The sequence below is a fragment of the Cavia porcellus genome, unplaced genomic scaffold, assembly GCF_034190915.1.
Source record: "Cavia porcellus strain 051 isolate PalLab524CR breed Dunkin Hartley unplaced genomic scaffold, mCavPor4.1 scaffold_11, whole genome shotgun sequence".
Lineage (NCBI taxonomy): Eukaryota > Metazoa > Chordata > Mammalia > Rodentia > Caviidae > Cavia > Cavia porcellus.
Window position 1 is genome coordinate 62,553,475 of NW_026947494.1, and position 22,045 is coordinate 62,575,519.

Genomic DNA, 22,045 nt, shown 5'->3' on the forward strand with positions numbered 1-22,045 from the left:
CCATGGATGATGAGAAGATACTGCGGGTAGGACCTGGCAGATGGACCTATATGTTTGAAGGGTAATTCTGGTTGCCTTGTTGAGAAAATACCATAGCAGAGAAAAGTGGACCAAACAGACCAGTTAGGAGAATTCAGTTCTGGTCAGCAGGGTCTTACTGAGGGTCTAAGGGTGTAAGCAGCAGGAAAAATAGGCCAAGTTTAGAGAAATATCTTTAAACATCATGAGGTAAAAAATTATTTTCAGCTTGGAATTCCAAACCTGGCCCTGCTGTCAATCTACAAACCAATGAGCAAGAATGCAAACCTCTGTTTAACTTTTCTAAGAAAGTTGCCAGGAACTGTGCTCTATCAGAAGGAGGATGCAACTCAAAAGGTCTGTGCACCCCAGCAACAAAGAATCTGCTCAGGAGAGCAGTCGAAGGAGATCCGCAGCAAAAATAAGAAACGGTAAGATCAAGACTTGAAAAAAGACTTGGTTTAGAAAGTGAGATTACCCAGGACATTAATGGTGCAGAAGGACTGCACGGAGAGGCAGAATCTGTGAAGCACTCACAGAAACACACGTAAATGAAAACACAGTATCATTCTGAACCCCAGTAAAGGCAAAACACGTGAGAAGGTAATCATATTCAGACTGGCTTAGTAGGGGTCAGAATCACATGAATTCTGATTCTATGTTATGTTCTTGCCCCTGACATTGTGATGGAACTGTAGGAAAAGAAGATTTTTCAGTGGGTGTATAAGCACGAATTCTCAATTTTTACGCTAGTCCACAGATAATCTGCGAGGAAAAACAGCATATCTATATAATTTAGAAAAAATAAGGCAAGCATGAAGAAAATACTTGGGAGAGTGAAAGAAGTTACCCCAGAGAAGGAGCCCAAGGTTGGAAAGACAGGACAGACAATGGCTCTCACTTGTTAGACTCTCTTACTGGTATTTGGTTTTAGGACCATGGACATGTGTTACCTTGATTTAAAAAAAACAAAACAAAACAAAACAAAAAAACCCCCTGAAATGTATTCCAAAGCTCTGAAGTGGCTCAGATGATCTATCCGCTGTGCCACAGAGCCTCTCCTGTTTGCTAATTAAGAGTTCTGTTGACCCTCTGTGGGTATGCTGCTGACATGGTGCACACAGCACCTGCCGCCAAAAAGTCATTTCCTTCCATCCCAGAGAAGAGATGGCCCTGCCAGGGCAAGGGCTTTGTTATTCTGTGAGACGACATGGGCCCTTCTACTGAACTTTACAACGTACAGTTTCTAAGGTCATTTTGTCTTCTAAAATGCACAAATTCTTCAGTTTCATGGAGGGGAAGGCAGCCCCTCCCACTACTGTCTCTGTTCTGCTTGAATTGACTGTGATACGAGAGGTGCTGTGTTCAGTGCTGGAAACACAACCAATGGGGCACCGTAAAGGTATCTATCAGCTAAATGGGAAAGAAAATGCACTGGAATGGCAAAACCATGACATTTTTCTCTGGATATGCAAATGTGCCAGCAGACATTCTGTCATGCACATGCATTTTTATTTAAAGTAAGTTTTTGCACTCAGCAAATGGCATGTAAAATGGGAAGTTTGAGGTTTTCAGGATGGCAGCCCCGGGACACCTTGGGGATAATATTCTGGGTCCTGAGTTTTGGCCACAAGGGAAACATTATTCGCATTACAATGTTGCTTTATTTATATTTTATTCCAATTTGATTTTTACTGTTTTTCTTTGTAATTCCAATATTGCCACCAATATACTTAATATAATTCAACCCTATATTACAAATGCTCTAACTTTAGAATGTTTTCCGAGCACTGTGATATGGAACCTTTACTAGCTAGTGTATCTTATACCTTACAGAAGTACACAACAGGAAAGAAAATGTAATGAAGTCTCACTTATCTTGCTGTCAGGGCATTTTGTGATATCTCAGTCTTGCTCAGGCTATTCACTTATCCCTTGACTCTGAATTTTACCGAGTGTTTCATCTTCATTTTCCCTGCCTTCCCTCCTAGTGCTGGAGAACAAACCCGGACCTTGCACATGCTGGCAAACACTGCCCCGCACTGAACCCCACCTCCAGGCCTTCCCTCTGTTACTTGTTTTTGTCCTTTTCTCCAGACACAAATCTCCTTTTATTGTCTTTTTAAAGATATTTTTGTGGAAAATATCAATTTTCCTGATCACCCAGGTGTGATCAGGAAAGGGCAAATTAACACCTCTTGCAAAATATAAATGCTAGGTAGCTTCAAGTGCAAAGTGAAACACAGAATAAAACCATCCAAGAGAATGAAAGCATTACAGGGCTTTCGGAACCAAATAGCAGAGACGAACAATGGCTACTATATTATCTCATTTTCCATAGAAAATTTGTTTATACTATCACACATAATAGTATCCAATAAGATATAACAGGATAGAACCAAAGGAAACAGAAAAACAAAAGCATAATAGGACTTCAGAGATGATACTAAATCAGTACTGGCTATTCTAACATCTTGTTTTCTTTAAAATAGCTGTTTATACTGTTTTATACTGTTTATACTGTTTTTATACTGCTTTATATGGTTTTATGCTGTTTTGTTATATTTGATACTATCGTATATGAAGCTATGCTCACTATTTCAAAGAAAGACATTATGGTAGTTACTGTTAATTATGGGCTGTCTTGTGGTAAAATGGCTGTTACTTGCAAAAAATTACAAATATGTGGAATACAACTAGAATCATGCTTAGACAAAAATCTATATTTAAATGTTTATATTCAAAAAGGATAATGTTTCAAATTAATAATGTAAGTTCTCACCTTAAAAAAATCAGCAAACAAGTAGGTTTCAGAAATCTACTGCAAACACTGTGTTTATAGTTAATGATGACATACTAAGCACTTAATCTTTTCTTAAAATGGTGGATATCATGTTGTTTGTTTTTGCCACAATAAAAAGAAAATAAAAGTCAAAGTAAAAAAAACAAGTGAAACACAGAGGCACTGCCTTTGAGTCTGTTAGTTCTGCCACCATCTACACTGATCAAATGTCCCCACAAGGAACACAATAAATAATCCTGATGAAGTCTGGCCAGCATGTATAGCTCTCTGGCTTTTCTCTTGATTACAGTCAATGCAGGATGAAATCACTCATCCACATCAGCTTTCAGTGTAAATTGGGTAAGCACAAGCCACTCATTTGATGGGCTGTAATATAACACACAAAGGAAGCTTTAATTTCCCACTGAAGTGTGCACCAGAGGGGAAGGGGACACAAAGGAGCAAATCAATAGACCTTCCTCTAAAACGGAAGTGTGATTTATGGCCTCTTACGGGCTGCCAGGATGCTCATGTTAGAGGACAGTGGCAGGGATGCTGGGGGCGACCAACGGTACAGAAGTGTGAAGTTGGATTGCTCTTTGCTGCTCAAATCTCTGCTCCATTGAGGAGGCAGAACAACCCTTGACTCTGTGGATCCTGCCAATTTGGAAACCATGGCACTGAAGAGGGAAAGCATTTGATTCTTATTGCACTGAAAGCCCCCAAAAAAGCTTTCGTCTGAGCACTACCCAGGTCGTTTGTACCAGATCTCAGTGCAAGCCAGTGTGAAGGTGCTCTGCTGGGTGTGGTGAAAGGCACGTGTCAGTGGGAATTTTGCTTTGGAATTTGAATCATAATTTTCTTCAGAAACAGGCAGAGACTGGTATAATCGTGACTGTATTGTTCAGTGTGAATTTTTAATACATAGGCCTAATTTTGTTGGAGCAAAAAAGGAGAAATATTACATTGCTGTGGCCAGGCAGTTCTAGGAACATATCATATGTGTTTTAAATTACTGGTTCCACTTATTTAATATTATTTAAATATTTATTGAATTACACACTATAGTCATGTAAAGCAAACTGAGATTTCCATATACATGATGGTGAATAACAACAATACATTCTACTTTGAAGAGATAAAAGAGCATTTATTTAAAAGAGTTATATATAGGCCGAGGATTTAGCTCAGCAGCATAAGCGCTGCCTTGCAAGCGCGGAGTAGTGAGTTCAATCACTGGTACCAATAATAAATAAATAAATAAATAAATAAATAAATAAATAAAAGAGTTATATGCAAGAAGCTCCCAGTAGAACTTGTCTCTTCCTGTTGTGGATTTATGCATCTTCATTGTTGTGGTATAAAAAAATTTCACTTACGAACATCACAAGAGCTGAAGAAATAAAATCAACGATGAGCTACAGAAACATTGGTGCATTAGCACCTGAGCCTTTAAAAAGATTAGATAGGTAGTGATTTTATGTACTATATGTTTAGGTGGTCAGCAGAAAGTGATTCACAGCATGTTTGCATTGTGGAATAATTAAGCCAATCTCACTGATAAACCTCTCGCCTCACCTATTCAGCAAAGGTCATAAACTTTCAGATGCACAGGGAAGTGGTGACGAGGACGTGGATGTCTTTGAAGGCTGCAGCTGAAGGGACATCTTGAAGCCTTGGGAAGGAATGTGGCTGGACTGCTTACAGATGCTAAGGCACTTTGCAGATGGTGCATGGGGTGGAGGCATCTCACTGAGACAGCACCGAATCCAGTCCCTGACCTTTACAAATTGCTTGCCATGGGGCCTCAGACTGTCTCAGGACACTTAAGGGAGTGGCAGATATTGTCTAGTCAATGAGTACCAGCCACTGAGGCTTGGAGACCCCAAGAATAGAAGGTGCATGTAAAAAAAGGCCTCTGACTCTTAGTCCAGGACTCAACATGTTATATTCAGACACTAGCATAAATGAATAATTAGCATGAACTCCAATGAAACTCTCCGCATTTTCCTTTTTCTAACCTTGGCTACAGACAGCCAAGTGAATTACTCTCTTCATCACCACGCTATCAGACAGTGTCATGCAAACACTACACAGCTCTGCTCATGCTCATTATCAGCACTCCCTGCTTGTGTTCCTTCTACTATCTTCTCTGTCTCAATACGTTTCTATTGCAATCCCAAATACTGAATACAGTCATCCAAGTATTGTAACTCCTTTTCCAGTCTTCCTCACCATCCAAGAAGTTACATTTATAATCCCACTGAGGTGGTATTGGAATCCCAGCAAGTTAATTTCAATCTACAACTTGTAATGCAACCCATGGGGAGAGTGAAGACACCAAGACATGTTCCAGCTTACTGGCAGCCAAGTGATACTAAGTCCAATCCTTGTGAGGATGTGTGGACAAAAGCCCTGATCCAAGACCTCTCTCAGAAATTATCTTGTGAAGAAGGGGGTGGCTCGAGGATGAGTGACAGCGAGGACGGTGGGAACTACGTAACTTGAGCTGGCTAGCCAGGTAGGGAGAAAAGCATCTTTGCAAAATGCAGGGAAGATGATATACAGAAAGACCAATCTGCATAATTCAATTAAGGTAGCAACTGAATTGTTGCTGTTGCTTCAGTTTCTGATGTGTAAACTTTTGTGTCCTGGGGAGTCTTAGCCTCTTTACCTTGAGGCTCATACCTAGTTTTCATTTCTGGAGCTGACTGGCTTTACCATCCTGCTGTACTCATATCTTTTATAGAGAGCACTATGCAAGGAAACAGGAAACTGTCTGATAGCTTTAGAGATTACATACCAGCACCTCAGCTAGCCTTATTTGCAATGCTTAGAGCCAACTGAAGAGAGAAGGAAATACCATCGTCAGCTCTGTACAGATCAGTACATGGAAATAAACCTCCATATAATCAAAGGTGCAGCAATTGTTCTGCATTTAAGGGGAGTCACTCAAATTGCCTCCCACAAATTTCTACTGTCAGGTGGCAGTTTAACTCTCATAAAGTAAATTGTGTGTCTTTTCAGTTACATAATGACAACATGCCCTAGTCCTTTCTTTTTCTTACTTTTTAAACACAGCACTGATTTGCAGGATGGATCCCATCAGTACTTTTGTTCTTGATGGTGTAAGGTACTTCAGCCCCTTTGGCATGTTCATGCCTCTGGCATGTTCACGTCTCTAGTGATGTACAGACAGACTGCTGCAAGGATCCCCTTTCACAAATGGCATCCTTATCATGGGCTCTATGGATGGCGTGCATTTTCTGGGGACATGGAGTGTGCTTGGTCAGGATATTTACATATTTTGCCAGGCATCACTGGACTGCTGCACGGGCCACTCCCCTACATACTTCAGAAGAATCTCGATTTATGCCTCCACCTTCCCAAACTCCCCAGCTCTGCCTCCCTTTCAGTCCTAACATTGAAACCCAGCCTTAACACGACTCCGGAGAGGCAGGGCTTTGGCTGTTGCCATTTGACTCCTGTGGAATAAGGGCAGTGTCCACATAATGCTCTTTTTCCCCCTGTTGGGTGCCATCATGCTCTCTGTTCATAGGAAGTGAGGGGTTAACCACACATTAGCCCTGGAACTTGGAGACTTGGACCTGACAAACACTGTCCCGCAGGTAGGCGTGGCGATGAGAGGACTCTCACATGGGAGTGGGGCTCAGCAGGTGTGGCCCCGAGTAGCTGGCCTCACTGAAAGGCTTACGTCCCAGATCAGGATGGAAGGAGAAGGGAGAAGAGTCTGGGCTGGCTGTCTGGAAGGAGCATCTAGTCTTTGCCCACTTCATTTCTTCTTTAGTGTGTTGGAACTGAACAGGACCTTGACATGCTAGGCAAGTGTGCATCCTGGCCCTCAGTACTCATTTCTGACTGTCCTGCCTGAAGGAAGGAACACTGAAAGCTGGGAGCAGACCCCATCTTCCTCTCGGAGGAGATGCTCAGGCTGGGAGGCAGCATACAGCACTTGAAAGGCAGAAGGGGGTGGGGATGGCTCTTCTGCCTGGTAGACCAGGGAGTGGGGGTGGGGATGGGTGTCCTCCCCTTTAGAGCAGCACAGCCATGGCAGGCCACCTGAGCTCTGTGGGCCTCACTCCTCACCTGTTAAATGTTTATATATCTGTATCTGCATCATTGGTTAGTTGCAAAAATTAAAGGATTAACAGGTCTTCGCTTTTTAGAACAGTGTAAGATGCATAATAAACACTCAGTAAATGTCAGTAGCGAAAGTGCAATCACCAAATCTTTCTGTTGAAGGATGAGTGAGGGTGTTTCTGTGCACTCTGTTCCTCAGTTCCTCTCCTCCTCCCAGGGACAGTGATCTTTGTCTCAAACATGAAACCGTGCATGTCTCCAGGGCAGATGGATGGCTTCTGTCCCTGAACATCTGCGTGCTCAGTTCTGGCTTTTTCCACCCCACCCACATCCCCAGCAAGCCCTCTGGGAGTGCATGCAGGATAGCTGATCCACCGTGAGACAGTCAACCTGATCTTCTAGACCTTCTCACGTCTCAACCTCACATCTCAGTGCCATCGAAAACAACCAGACTAAGATGTTTTTCTCCAAAGACTGGCCTAGTGCCTCTCATCTGGCCCAATAGACTCTCAGGGGCAGGGAGGTTGTCCCTGGTGGCACCATCCCTCACAAATGCCTGACATACACAATCAGAGCCACAGTGTGGTCCTTCGAGCAGCCTGCAAAGGCCATGGACATAATACTTTCAACTCCAATGTGAGCGACAGGGAAGAGGAGATGGATGTGGGAAGAAAACAGCTCAGAAGCTTGCAAGGTGTTTTCAGTGACAATACTCTAGCAGTGGCTTAGCAATGAGGTCACCCGGTGGAGGAAGGGTCTCTCACAACCCAGCAGGACTGAGTGACAGCTCCTGCACTGTCTGAGCTGCTGTCTGTCAGACTTAGCCATGCCCAGGCTGGGCACCTGTTCCTAAAATCACTGATTCTTACAGGAAAATAATCTTGCTGCAAGGCCTACTTAATGGAATGAGTTAGCTGGGAGCAGTCCCTTAGACCAGGGGTATGCAGTACTCTGTGGTCACTGAATTGGGACATGGATGGCAGGATTTTGTGACTCACTGTGATAGAACTCACTGTGTGCTAGCCTGGGCCAGGCACTGTGCTCATGGCCATTGGTGTTAGAAAGGTAGTTAAGACTAAGTCTCTGGTCGTGAGGTCAGAAATAGCTTAGTGTACTAATAAACCCCATATTTATCTTTTTTTTTTTTTTTTTTTTTGCTTCTTGAGACAGGGCTCATTTTGCAGTGCAGGCTGTCCTTGATTTTGTGTGGTGATCCTTCTGCCTCAGCATCCTGAGTGCCCAGATTACAGGTGCCACCACGCCTGGCTCCCTATGCAACAGTTATTTTTGTATGGAAGTGACAGAGACAATTCAATAAGGCAGATGTGTGTATTAGGCCTAAGAAAGGGCTGGGAGGATGCTCCAGCAAGGCCTGGGCCAACAGCCCCTCCTCCGTGGACCTACTGGTACACTTTTGGGTCAGGAAGGAGGATATGCACTTCCATGCCTTTCCTTGCTGTCTCATTGTTTAGCATAGAAACTGCACTGCAGGCGGGCACAGCCTTCAGCACAAACCACACAGGGAGGGAGGATGGCCGTGAGGGGATGCGATGTGCCACCCTGCTAGAGTTTGGCCCTAAAATGACCCCAAAGGTCTTGCGTGTTCCTAGTCGGGATTTTGGGATGGTGAGCGAATCTTGGATCCTGGGGGATTAACCGAGTGGTGAGTTCACAACTGACCTGGGTTTAGGAAGGAGAAAAAGCAGGGAGGGGTGCGCCTCCCTCCCCGGCTCCTCCTTTCTCTCTTGGCTGCCAGACTCCTTGGGTTGAGCAGTTTTCCTCTGCTAGGCTGTGCCACCTTGGAGCCAGTCAACCATGGATTGAAACCTCGGAAACCATGAGCCAAATTAAACCTCGCCTCCTTTAAATTTCAGGTGTAGGGTATATTTTGTTCAATAACAGGAAAGCTAATTAAACAGCCTCTTTCTTGCTGGGATCTTCCACCTTGCTAGCTCCGTGTACACAGATCATCACCTTTTATCTGCACCATGAGGCAAAGCTTCTCAAAATCTTTATAAGCCATCAAGGGTAAGCCTCCTGCAAGGTCCCATCACCCGTCACTTTGCTCATTTAGGCCACCGCCTTGGTCACCAGTCTTTAAGCTGACATTTCAGCCTTGTACTGATTGGGCAAACGAAGCCAGGACTGCTCTGACTCCTCACAGCTCAGCTTCTCTTCCTGCCCCACTCCTCCCTGGGCCTTCACCTCCCCCATTCAGCCCCGGGAACCCTCCTTTAATTACTGACACCATCCAGAGAACCCAGAGGAGTTGTGGAGGCTCCCCAGGCTGCCTTCCCAAGCCCACACAGCACTGGGGAAGGGTGCTCTGAATCCACGGGCTGTACCAAGGGAGACCAGCAGAGAGGCCTCGTTGTTCCTGCAACCAAGTATTTCTCCCTACTCCATTCAGAACCCAGAAGCACTGCTGGTTCTGACTCTGGGCCAGGCACAGAGGGGTTGCCCCCAAAATGAGTGCCAGACCCAAACACAGCATTACACCTTCATCAATTCAAATAAAGCCTCGATCTCATTGTCTGTAATGGAGAAAATGTCCTAGAATGCATCTGTTCATTGGATCATTTAGGATAGAAGACATCACTTCCACAGCCTCATCAGATTCCTAACCTTGGCCTGTGATCTCACTGGGAAGCACCGGAGCCCACGAGTGGCTGAGCCAATCCGCCTCCTCCACTGCTACTAGGCCATCCAAGGGCATTCTGCTATTTGATTAAGCTCTAAAGCTCTTGGCTAGGCTTGGAGCCTGAACCCTGTCACCTTCTACCACACTGCTTGGGCTTGTGCAATGCCCTGCCTGGATCCTACCTGATCCGTGTGTGTCTTGCACGTCCCACAGGGTACCAGCTGCACAGCTAAAGCTGCTTGAGAGTTGAGCTGGGACTGAGGAATCAGTGGACTTCACAGTTTAGTGAAGGATGCCATCAAAACAAGCACCATCCCTCCAGGGATGACTTCTCTGGGTCTTTAGACACCCCCCCCCCCCGCACTTTCAGCTCCATCTCACTGAAGGGTCTGTTCCTTATGACTCTATTCTTAGCTGTGACTTGCTCATCTCAGCTGGGCACACAGATGTCTTCAGGGGTCCATGTGTCCTGAGTGGCCCACTTACTAAGATGCCATGACCTGGGTCTCCTTGGATTGTCTTAAGAACCTCTAAAAGCAAAGGTAAAAGTTCATTTTGACAGAGAGACAGCTACATATAACAGAACCACTCCATTAGACCATGAGAAAATGGGGGAAATGCCAGGTCCCTCAGGACCTGCCCATGCCTCTGCTTGTAGGCTTCGTAGAAAAGTTTGGCGCAAATCTTATACATGAAAGAATTACGGTTGTAAAAAACAGATGGGTAGCTCTGCAAATTGTGTTCTTAACAATCTGGGGACCCCACTAGGCCACAGCAGGAAAACAATATCCAGTTTGTGTAATGTAAAAGGTGTAAGGGAAGCATTCTCTGTGTTTCCGTAAGAGTGTAACCTAAGTATCTCTTGCTTGCTATGCCAGATCACTGTTATTCTTGGAAATCTAAAGAACAATCACAACACTTAAATAAGAGATATTTTAGAAAGTGATGACTACCTTTATGTCCCTCCAGGTGAAAGTTAAATCAGAAACACAGCAGTTAGTTGCCAAGACTTGGTAATCCTACTAATTGTAAGCCTTGGATAAAGGGTCTAATTAGGTTAATGATGAATTCAACCCGACAAGGATATTTTCAGAACAGTTCTTTTCAAAGAACCAACCCCCACACCCTGTACACATCCATTTTGCTTACTTCAAAATATAGAAGTGTGCAGACAAAAAGGGGGGTCTTCTCATGGGTGCATAAGGATCCAGTGAGACCTTCTCACAGAGGACCAAGTTAGGCTTGCAGTAGGCTCTGACAATCAAAGCCTTAGAGGAAACTAAAGACTTCCCACTCAGTCAAAGGGTGGAGGGAACTTTCTGGTGGCTGGAAGGTCCTTATTTAGATTACAGGGAATGGTGTTATGGACTGAATTGTGTCTCCCCAAATTCATAGCTTGAAGCCCACCCTCATCTCCTGGAGGATTGTGCCTGGAGAGTCTTTAGAGATAATCAAGGTCCAGTGAGGTCACAAGGGCGGGGCCTAACCCAACAGGGCTGTGACTCTGGGCCGAGAGCCATGATTTATAACCCCTCCCCACACCGCACTCTGAGAGACCCCACCAAGCGCAGGTCTCTGTGAGCAGGGAAGAGCGCCCTCACCAGGAGCTGGCTCGCTTTCACCTTCAAGCTTGGACTTCAGCCTCCAGGACTACAAGAAAATAATCTCCCGCTATGGTATTCTTTTCATGGAAGGCAGGAGGGGCACGCAAGTTTGGAGGCAGAAGCTGAACAGAACTTGATTTTTCTACATCATAAGGAGGCTGATGAGAAAGGGAGAGGAGCAGCAAAGGTGCTTGCTGTGTGCAAAAGGGAGCAAGAAGACATCCTTTGCTTCTGAGGGGCATACAAGGTCAAATGAGGTCTGCCACATTGCCTTTACACAGCGTGTGCTGCAAAATCCTCTTTGTCTCTTTTTTCTTATAGAAAAGGTGAGTGGCAGCCACAGGTATGGGATTGACTTGAGCTGTCAAAGTCTCTCCAGGTTGCTCTTGCATGCAGTTGGAGATCCCAATGTCTCTTATGAGGACTTCGACATGATGATTTCTAAAATACCAAACAAAGCTGGGCATGATGATAACACCTGAGTCCTAGAACTCAGGAGGCTGATGCAGGAGGGTTGCCTCAAGTTTGAGTCCAGCCTGGGCTACATAGTGAGTTCAGGACCAGCCTGAACTATATAGCAAGACCCTGCCTAAACAAAATAAAGCAAAATGAAAAATCAATCCTGCACTCTGTTGTTTTTCCTCTGGGCAATGAGATCTCCAAAGGCTTTGAGTGGTGCAGTGGTAGCATCACTTGAACAGGTGAGAGGCCAGCTGTGACAGCCACCTGCACACACTGATCAGTGTCAGTCTGCTTCCCACCACCCTCTGTGTCGCTCTGCATGACCACTTTCTCAGCATTGTCCCCTCTGACACACTTTTGAAGGAATGAAAATCAGAAAGTTGTTCCTCAGGCCTAATCTCCCACTACCTTGGTCACGGTAACAAGTAAACAGGTTCTCCATTAAAAAGGGGGGACATGCACTATTGCCTTTTCTCTCTACACTATTAGAATAAAGAGGATGATGTACATGAACGCTCCCCTTTAAAGGGGGCTGGTCCCCCTTTGTTTTCTACTTTTTACTTTGAAGTGATTATAAGTTCACAGGAAGTTGTAAAGTTACTACAGAGAGGTCCCAGATGCCCTTCACTCCATTTTCTCATTGGTTCAACTTACATATACATAGATGGCATCTGCAGATGGTTGACTTCAAGATCCCCATGGATATCAAAATCCACGAACTCTCAAGTCCCCTGTGTACAACTGCACTGTATTTCCAATAACTCCCACAATCCTCCCAAGTACTTTAAGTCATCTCTAGATTATGTATTACTAAGGCAATGCAAATGCCATGTAAATATTTGTTGTACATTGTTCAAGGAGTAGTGACAAAAAAATCTATAGATGTAACACAGATGCAGTTTCCCCTTATTCTCCCTCCAGGAGTTCATGCACACTCTGCAAGTGCTCTACTCTGAACTTTTACCCAGCACTGGCTTTACCCTGAACTTCGTGCCCAGTGCTGGGACATTACCACTTCATGACTCCACCCATTGACTCTGCAAATGTGGGGCTCATAGACATAAAGAGGCTGACTGTACATGGTCCTGCACTACGTAATCACAATGTGGATTCATGAACCACCTCAGAAACCAAGATACCAAACTACCCCATCCATACAGAGATGTCCCTGGTGTGACCTCTTTATAGCCACACCCAGTCCCCTTTCTTGTCCATTCTTAATTTATTCTCCTCTACATTTATCATTTATAGAACAAAGTACAAATAAGCCTTTTGAGATTGGATTTTTCACTCAACAAAATACCCTTGAGGTTCCAGATAAGTTATGGTATTAGTTATTTTTTAAAAATTACTGAGTAGCATTGTATTTTACCACAGAATATTTTGGTTGTCTTTAGTTTTTAGCTATTACAAATAAAGATGTAATGAGCAATCATGTACAGGATTTCACCCAGATATAACTTTTCATTTCCTTGGGAAAAAAGCCCAGGAGTGCAATTGTTGGGTCATATATTAGGTGTACATTTAGTTTTTAATGAAACTGCCAACATAAACTGGGTACTTGGGAGGCTGAGGCAGGAGGAACCTGAAATCCAGGATAGCCTGGGCTACATAGAAAGCTCAGGTCTAGTCTGGACTCCATAGAGAAACCTTGTCTCACAACCCAAAACCAAGGCAAACCAACAAAACAAAGAACAGACTCCCAACTTATTTCCATATGGCCAGATTACTTCACACCTCTATCAGCAATGCATAAAAATTAAATTTCTCTGCATCTCCACCAACATTTGGTAGTACCATACATTTTGTAAAACTAATTTTTTTTTTTTATCGGTACCAGGGATCGAACTCATGACTACCTGCTTACAAGGCAGGCGCTTATGCCGCTGAGCTAAATCCCCAGCCCCTAAAACTAATTTTTATACTATGAAATGCATACATCATTTGGTCTCAGGAAACCTCAACATCGAAAAGATCCCCATGTACAGGGTGTGTAGGTCGGTGCCTGTTTTCTCTACTGCACAGCAAGATCTAGTCAGCCTGAGGGCACTGTACTCACCATGAGTGAGTTCGTCCACAGATGAGCTCAGAGTTGGATAGGCTGTTGTTAGGAGGTGGAGACAGGTTGGAGGTGGGTCACTGGGGGCGTGATGCAGAAGGGTCTCCCCCCCTCAACTTCTTTCCCTCTTCTGTTTCCTGGCTGCCATGACACAAGTAGCTTTCCCCTGATGTCATGCTCTTTCTGCGTAGGCACCATCAACCATAGACTGAAAACTCAAAAACATGAGCCAAAACAAACTTCTCCTTAAATTGTGGGGTTTGAATATTTTGTCCCAGCAGTGATAAAGTAAGATACCTACCTTCCTTCAAACAGGAGCTGATTCCTATCCCCAAATATGTCAGTGTGTGCTAAGCACTTTATCTGATTGAGGTGCAGGGTAATTTATCCATAATGTCATGCTGAAGTAATTATTACTTATTAACAGTATGTGGTGCATTGAAGAGTTGCACCTTGCCCAGAAAATAAGTCCCTCCATGACTTATGAGAAAAAAATCAAACAAACACAAAAGCTCCTTGAAATACAAAAGCTCTGGAGATTTTAAGTGGTATAATTTGAGATAATTTTTCTTAAACTACAAAAGTTGTCTTTGAATCTGGACATGGAAAGCTTGAGTTTGCTGATGAGTCATGAGGGGCATCTAAGGATGGATTCCCTGGGCTCCTGCTGTATTCTGAGCCTGGTTCTCTAGCCTTTTTGATTATCCAGTGAGTGCATAGATAGCCTTCTAATAAATTCCTATTCTGGTTAAACTGGCCAGAGTTCCTTTCTGTCATTTGCATACATAACCTGGCTGATACTGAAGAACCACAGTTAAAAGGTTGAATTGTGAAGTGAAGGAACATTCCTAAGGAATACTTGAACGACAGCTAGTTATCTCCCAATATCCACTGTACCTTGATCTATATTCTCCTGTTTGGAATTGAAGGCTGCTATACATTTATAAGACTCCTTTGCAGCTATATGCCTGTGCTATTGGGTTCCACTTAATGGAGTCTTCACAGAATTACTTTTTCCTTGATACTTTCTCATTACCTAAACTGTTGCTCTCTTTCTTTCTCCAGGCAAAGTTTGGGTTCACTCTTTCTCTGTAGCTTCTGACCTCACATGGAGTTGGCTCTAACATGGATTCTGATCCTGGCAGTAATAATGGCTGCTACTTTTGAGCACTAACTGTACACTCAGTGTTTACCATGGTTGTTATGCTGACTCCTCACTACCATGCTGACCAGGACAGTGGCCAAGGGAAATGGAAAAGTTTAAAAGAGCTCAAAGGAGCAGCAGGGTTGGGGCTAGGGATGGGGCCAATAATACTTCTTTCTCTCCTCCTCTTTCCATGGCCATAGTGCCTTCCTTCTCATGAATAAAGGATCCATATCCTTCCTGGTTCCTTGCTCCACCAGATGGCTACTGCCTCCCACTTCACTACCCCTCTTCACCATGAGGAGGGCAGAAATACTAGCCCCATGCATCTTAGCCAGAGGAAATAAGGGAACTTGGGTACTTGGAGAACCTTGGCAATATGTGTGTTCTGCTGCCCAGACATCTCATTGTGGCCGGAGGAGTGGGATGGGCTTCCCTATGGTGTCTGTGAAGAAGGTCCAGGTACATCAAGTGGAGGCCACTGGTGTGTAAAGAATCCTCCCTCTTGGTTAAGTGGGTGCACCAGGGAAACTACTGCATCTGGTGCTCACAGTTACAAGAGAACACGACAATTGGGAGCTGAAAGGGGGCAAACAGTGCTGCAATCTAGCAGCAGCTCCACAGCCTGCACCTCAAGACAGCCTCAGTTAGGAGGGAGGGTGATGACTCAGCTCCAACTCCCATTCTCCCTGGAATGTAGTGGAGCTTCCATTAAAGGCTGATGTGTCCTGATTACCAAGGAGTGGGGGTGGAGGGAGGAGAGCTGGGGGCTTCATGCCTGGGGGATCTGTTCCTGAAAATACAGCTTGTGTTGCTCTACAGTTAATGAATTACCACCTTACCTGTTAGAATGGCTACTAATAAAAGAAAGAAGAAATGCAGATGAGGATAGACAAAAGGGAACTCTTACACATTGTTGGTGGAAATATTAACTAACTAGTACAGCCACTATGGAATAGTATGCAGGCTCCCCAAGAAACTAAAATAGATCTACCATACTATCCAGCCATCTCACTACTGGTATACATCTCAAGGAAATGAAATCAGGGATCAAAGAGATACACTCCCATCTTTCTTGTTTCTCTATTCCTAGTAGCTAAGGTATGGAATCAACCTGGATGCTGCTTGAATGGGTAAGGAAAATGTGGTATATACACACACACAATGGAATACTATTTGGTCGTAAAAATTGATGCCCTACTTACAGTAAAATAGAACAATGGGGACATGATGCTAAGTGAAACAAGTCAGAAACAGAAAGACGTGTGGAAGCTGGATGTGGAAAATGATCCCTGGAGGCTAGAAGGCTGAACCCCGGTAACAGACACCAAAATGCATCTAGAAGGAATAAGTTTTAGGTTCCACAAGAGAGTAGGGTAGCTGTAGTTTACCTATTATATGCTTTAAAGGTAAAGAGAAGAGAGGAGCTCGAAGCCTCCAAACACAAAATAATGGTAAGGAGGTAGAAACACTAGTTACCCTGATTTGATCATTTTGCATTATATTTATGTATTCTACCTCATGAATATGTACAATTATTACATGTTCATCAAACATTTCTGAAATGTTTAAAGAGATGGAAACCTACTCCAAATTTGATCATTGCCACAGTGTAATGAAAAAGTATGCTGTTTTTAAATAAAAATTACAATAAAAGATACATTGCCATTAATCCCACCTAAATACTCCTTGCTTCAGATACACTTAGCCCATTGTTCTGCTCATTTTCTGGAGAAGTTCTTGAAGTCCTCTTTCATGAGTGTCTTTAGTTGTGCTTCTGTGGCTGCTTAAATGTATAGAATTGATCCAAAACATGTTCCTTTCACGCTCATTTTGACTTTCAGGAAAAAACAGAATTTACACAGTTGCCAGATCTGGTTTATAAGGTGGTTGAGGACTCATTGTAAAGTTTCTACAAGCCTGCCTTTCTGTTGGATGGCACTAGCTAGGAACATTTGATCAGAATGCATAAAGACATCTGTAATGGTTGATAAATTGTGTCAACTTGAGAAGTCTGGAAGCTTAGCTAAGTAGCCCAGCAATTCTACATCCTAGGGTGTAGAGGAGGTGTCCTGGGATAGCTGTTTACACTCCAGGATGCTGTAATGGTTGATTCATTGTGTTGACTTGAGAAGTTTAGAAGGTTAAGTGACTCATCAGGAAAACAGGGTCTTCACTGTAAACATCCTGAGCTTGTGCAAGAGCAGGGCACAAAGATTATAAGATTGCTACACCTGCCTTAGCGTGGGTACCCTGCTTACAGTACAAGGGAGGAAAACAGGCTTGTTTGGCCCCCTCTTTTTTGCTGTCTTCTGCCATCATGAATGACTTCCCTTTAGCCATATCACCCTGCTTTGGAGTCAGCTGATTAGGGACTGACGTCTCTACAAACTTGTGAGCTAAATAAACCTTTTCTTTCTTAATTCTGGGCATCAAGTATTTTGTTTCAGCAATGAGAGAAAAGTGAGATAATACTAAAAAAAGATGACTTTCAGAATGGCTTCAGAAAGTGACAAGAATAATGGGATAAGCATGTTCAAAGTGAGAGGGAATATTTGAAGGGGATACATGGTAATGTGTCTTTTACTGTAATATATTTTTAAAGAAATTTAAACACACATTGTATTTTTCAATCACCCTTTTGTACATATGTATTGAACCTGTACTTCATAAATATATATACTTAAAATAGTTACAATTAATTTTTTCTGAGACAAAGTCTCACTCTGCAGTTCAGGCTGGCCTTGAACTCACTTTGTAGCCCAGGTTGGCCTTGAACTGGTAGCAATCTTCCTGCCTCAGCCTCCCAAGATTATAGGCATGCACCCTATGCCTAGCTAACAATTAATTTTTTAAAAATTAAAGAATTGCTTTCTTTTCTGTATAATGGTATCCAATTCCCACTGTGAGTCAGAAACCTTGGTCGGAGATATTATTTCACATCAAGGAGAGCCATGCTTGCCCAAACACTTGGTCTCAGCCATTGTGGGCACGAGTGTTTGAGGCCAGAGCATTTCCTCTGGCTTTGCTGTCCCTCCTCCTCTCTACTCCAGTGGGACTTTGAAGTAGCCAGTCCTTCAGCTCCACAATCCAGGTGGTGGGGCAGGGAAGGTTGTTTAGGAGACAACAGAGAAGCCCTGCACCTTGTCAGGTTGGGTGTTAGGTTGTGAATCTTTAGATATTCACAGCTATCTGGCCCTGGGAGAGTTTTCAACTCCAAGAGCACTAATGTGAGTGGGACCCATCCTTACCTGGTGCTGTAGAGCTGCTAGGTCTCAGCAGGCCCAGCAGCTCTCACGGTCCATCACAAATTCTGGCCACAACCCATCTATCTCATAGACCTGCGTGTATCCAAAGCATCCTTTGCGGTGTTGTGTCCACCTTACAAGAACCTTCTAGATTTCCTTCTATAACCCCTGATGACTGTCATGGTTTATGTCTGTGGCCCCCAGGTCTCATGAGTTTGCATTGTGCATTTGTGATGGTTCATTGTCTAGTGCTTGGATTGATGGTGTCAGTGCTCCACCCCACATAGGGGTGGAGCCAGGATGTAATGTAATGGCAGGAAGAAGGTGTGTCTTGCTCTTTGCTGGTTCCTGCTTGCTGTTTGCAGCCGCCATGAACTGCGGCCCAGCCATGCCCGCCTGCCTGGGAGCCAACTGAGTGTGGACTGAAACCTCCAAAAACTGTAAGAAATAAATCTTTCCTTTCCCAACTTGGCTTCAGGTATTTTGTCTCAGCCACCAGTAAAAAGTAACTAAGACAATGACCTACTCAAGTCTACTCTGCATAAGAGACTTGTCTGAAAGCAGAACTCAGGCCTCAGGGCTCCAGGCTCAGGACTTAGGCACTGATTCCTCGGCCAGGTGAACCTGGAGCCAAGGCACCTTCTATCAGTGAGCCTCCGAGGAAGGGAGTTATTTACCACTGGAAATGGACTGGCAGTGTGGGTCACTTACTGATTACTTCTGTCGCAGCACTCTTGCTCCAAAGGGCTGACACCGGGCTCTGAGTCACTTTACTTTCTTCCACGTTCACCTGGCTGTACAGGTGATGGTGGGTGCTCAGTGAAAGGGGATGAAGGGACAGGGACTGCAGAATTCTAAAGAGAAATATACACTGCTTTCTCTTTTCTTTTTGTACTCAGGGCCTGTAGAGGAAATGAACTTTTGCTTTCTTGTCTAAGTAAAGTAAAAAGATTTGTACCACTGAAAAAGAGTGTTAGCTATATGTCAAAGTTATTTTAAGTGTAAATCTTGAAGTGTAAACTCAGTGAGCAAGAAAGTGTTTTAGCCTGGATGAAGCGAACAATGCTGAAGGGTGAACAAGCAAGTTACGCAGGTTAGGTATCTCCCTCGCATCCAGTGACATTGCAGAGGCTTCTATAGAAACAGGTCTCTAAGATCACCCCTAGGAGAGGCAAACCTGCAGAAACTCATCTGGCCGCAGGCTGAACCACTTAGGGCTTCAAACACTTATCCATGGGCCCTAACATGACAAAGGGGAAGACCACAGCTGATGCACTTGACAGTGAAAAGCTGGAAGCTTTTCCTCTAAGGTCAGGAGCAAGACAGTCCTGAATCCTCTGCCCTGGAACCTCTGGGGCGAGGCCAGAGCTGTGAGGGAGAATAAGAAATAAAGGCGTCCATATCAGAGATGAAGTCAAAGCGTTTCAGCTAATCGATGACATGATCTTACACACAGAGAATTAGATAAAATCCACCCCAAAACTTGTGAGAATGAATGAACTCTGTAAATTTATAGTACATAAAGTCATGCAAACCCTTTGTGTGTCTATATAGTAACAATGAACTACTTAAACCAGAAATTAAGAAAATAATTTAATTTACAATAGTATCAACAGAAAGAAAACTATAAACACTGAAGAAAGAAGCTAAAAAAGAGACAAATCAATGGAAAGATACCCTCTGTTTATGAACTGGAAGATTAGTATTATCAGGGGCTGGGGGTTTAGCTCAGCAGCATAAGCGCCTGCCTTGCAAGCAGGCAGTTGTGAGTTCGATCCCCGGTACCGATAAAAAGGAAAAAGACCAAAAAAAAAGAAGAAGAAGAAGATTAGTATTATCAAAATGTTGATGCTACCCAAGGTGATCTACAAAGTCAGTGTAATTTCTGTCAAAATCCTAATGTTATTGTTTTCACAGAAATAGAAAAAACATCCTAAAATCTATGGAATTACAAAAAATCTTGAAGAGTTGAGGTAATCTTAAACAAGAACAAAGTTGGAGGTATCCCACTTCCTGAAATCAAATTATATTACAGATCTATAGTAATTAAACAATATGGTACCAGCAAAAGCACAGATACTGACCAATGAATAGAATGGAGAAAACATTCATCATCCAGGTTGTGTCAGTAAATCTTGACTGCCAATTTGACTGGATTAAGAAGCTCTGGGAGAGGGACTGGATGGTTTAGGCATTGACCTCGCTGATGGGTCAGCTGATGAGTTCAAAGCTGAATGGGCTATTTGGAGGGGACCTAGCTGGAGGCAGCCAGTCCTTCTTTCCACTCTTCTGTGATGCTGTTTCTGCCTTGGGGACAGCTGGCCATGGACTGAAACTGCTGAAACCATGAGCCAAGGTAAACCTCTCCTTTAAATTGGGAGAGTCGGATATTCTTTCCAGTCACAGAAGAGCTGACCAATATAGCGGTACATGGATGCTGCTCAAAGACAGCAAGGATACACAATGGGAAGAAGGGCAGTCTCTACTTACATACCAAAGAGCGAAATCAGTAAGATCTTATCTCTTGCACCATACACAAAAGCCAACTCAAAACAAATAAAGATTTCAGTGTAAAACCTGAAACTGTAGAACTGTAAAACTTCGAAGTGCAAGGTTCTCTGGCCTTAAAAAAAAACAAAAAACAAAAAAAAAAAAAAACAAAGAAGTAAATTCTGCCTTGGCAACAAATATGGCCAAAACTGGAGCACATTATATAAACTTAAATACGCCAGAGACAGGACAAATGCTGTCTGATCTCCCATACAGAATCTAAAAGAAATCAGAGCCATAGAAGCAAAGATAAGAAGTATGGTTCTCAGTGGCTGGATACAGGGGAAATAGGGAGGACTGGCTCGGAGTTTAAACCTTTAGTTGGTTACAAGCTGGTAAGTTTTGTGGACCTAGTATCTGACATAGTGACAACAGTTAATAATAACCCATTGTGTACTGTGGGGGACAACTCCAGTGACTCCCTTTGAATCCAAAATTGCTGTGACTTTGATTACTTGGAGACTCATTTCTTTATACTGATATGTAAAAGGCTGGCTAGGGTATTTCCTTCTCTCTTCAATTCGCTCTGAGCATTTGTAAATAAGGCTAGCTAAGGTGCTAATGTGCAAAATCTATACCATCAGACAGTCCTGTTTCCTTGCATAATGTTCTCCACAATACAAGACTGGGCACTGGAGATGTTAGAGCAAATAGCTCTGGGAATGTCAACTGGTCATGAGCCTCAAAATAAGAGACTATGACTCCCTGGGGCACAAGAGTTTGCCTATCAGAAACTGAAGCCATAGCCCCCTTCCAAAACAATTCCACTGCTACCTTAATTGGATTATGTAAATTGATCCTTCTGCATAACTTTACCTCTGCAAATTACAGAGATGCCATTCTTGCACCTGGCCAGCCAGCTCAAGTTACTTAGTAATCACAGACATCCTCACTATCACTCATCCCTGTGCCACCCTCATTTCTTCACAAGATAATAAATGCTGGGAGAGGCCTAGGATCCAGGTTTTTGTCTGCATGTCTTCACAGGGATTGGATTTAAGACCCCTTGGCTGCTCTTAACTTGGAATATGTATTGGTGTTTTTATTCTCACTGTGGGTTGCATTGGTGGTGGTAGATTGGAATTAACTTGCTAGGATTCCAATGACGTCTCAATGGGGTTATAAATATAACCTTTTGGATTGTGAGGAAAACTAGAAAAAGGATTACAATACTTGGGTGACTGAATTCACTATTTGGGTTTACAATAGTGTACCTGACATTTGCTGTGGGGATAGAGCTTAGGCTGCCACTATACCCAGGGAAAGATAACCATGGGAGAGGATAAATATGTTAATTAGCTCAGTACTGTGAGTATTTCACAAGGATACATAGATCTAGACATTGAGTTGTATACATTGAGCATACATAATTTTAATTTGCCAGTCTCACACATTAAACTGGAAAAAAATAAGAATAACATTTCTCAAGGCCAGAG

General features: G+C 43.5%; 1 protein-coding gene and 1 non-coding gene across 3 annotated transcripts in view; both read right to left on the reverse strand.

The window, feature by feature from the left end:
* Nucleotides 1-22,045, reverse strand: part of Sv2c (synaptic vesicle glycoprotein 2C) — a 200,658-nt gene that overhangs the window by 65,821 nt on the left and 112,792 nt on the right. The gene's annotated exons all lie outside the window — the stretch shown is intronic.
* Nucleotides 11,460-11,586, reverse strand: LOC111756995 (small nucleolar RNA SNORA44). The gene has a single exon (XR_002791381.1). It is a non-coding gene; the product is annotated as a small nucleolar RNA SNORA44 (small nucleolar RNA).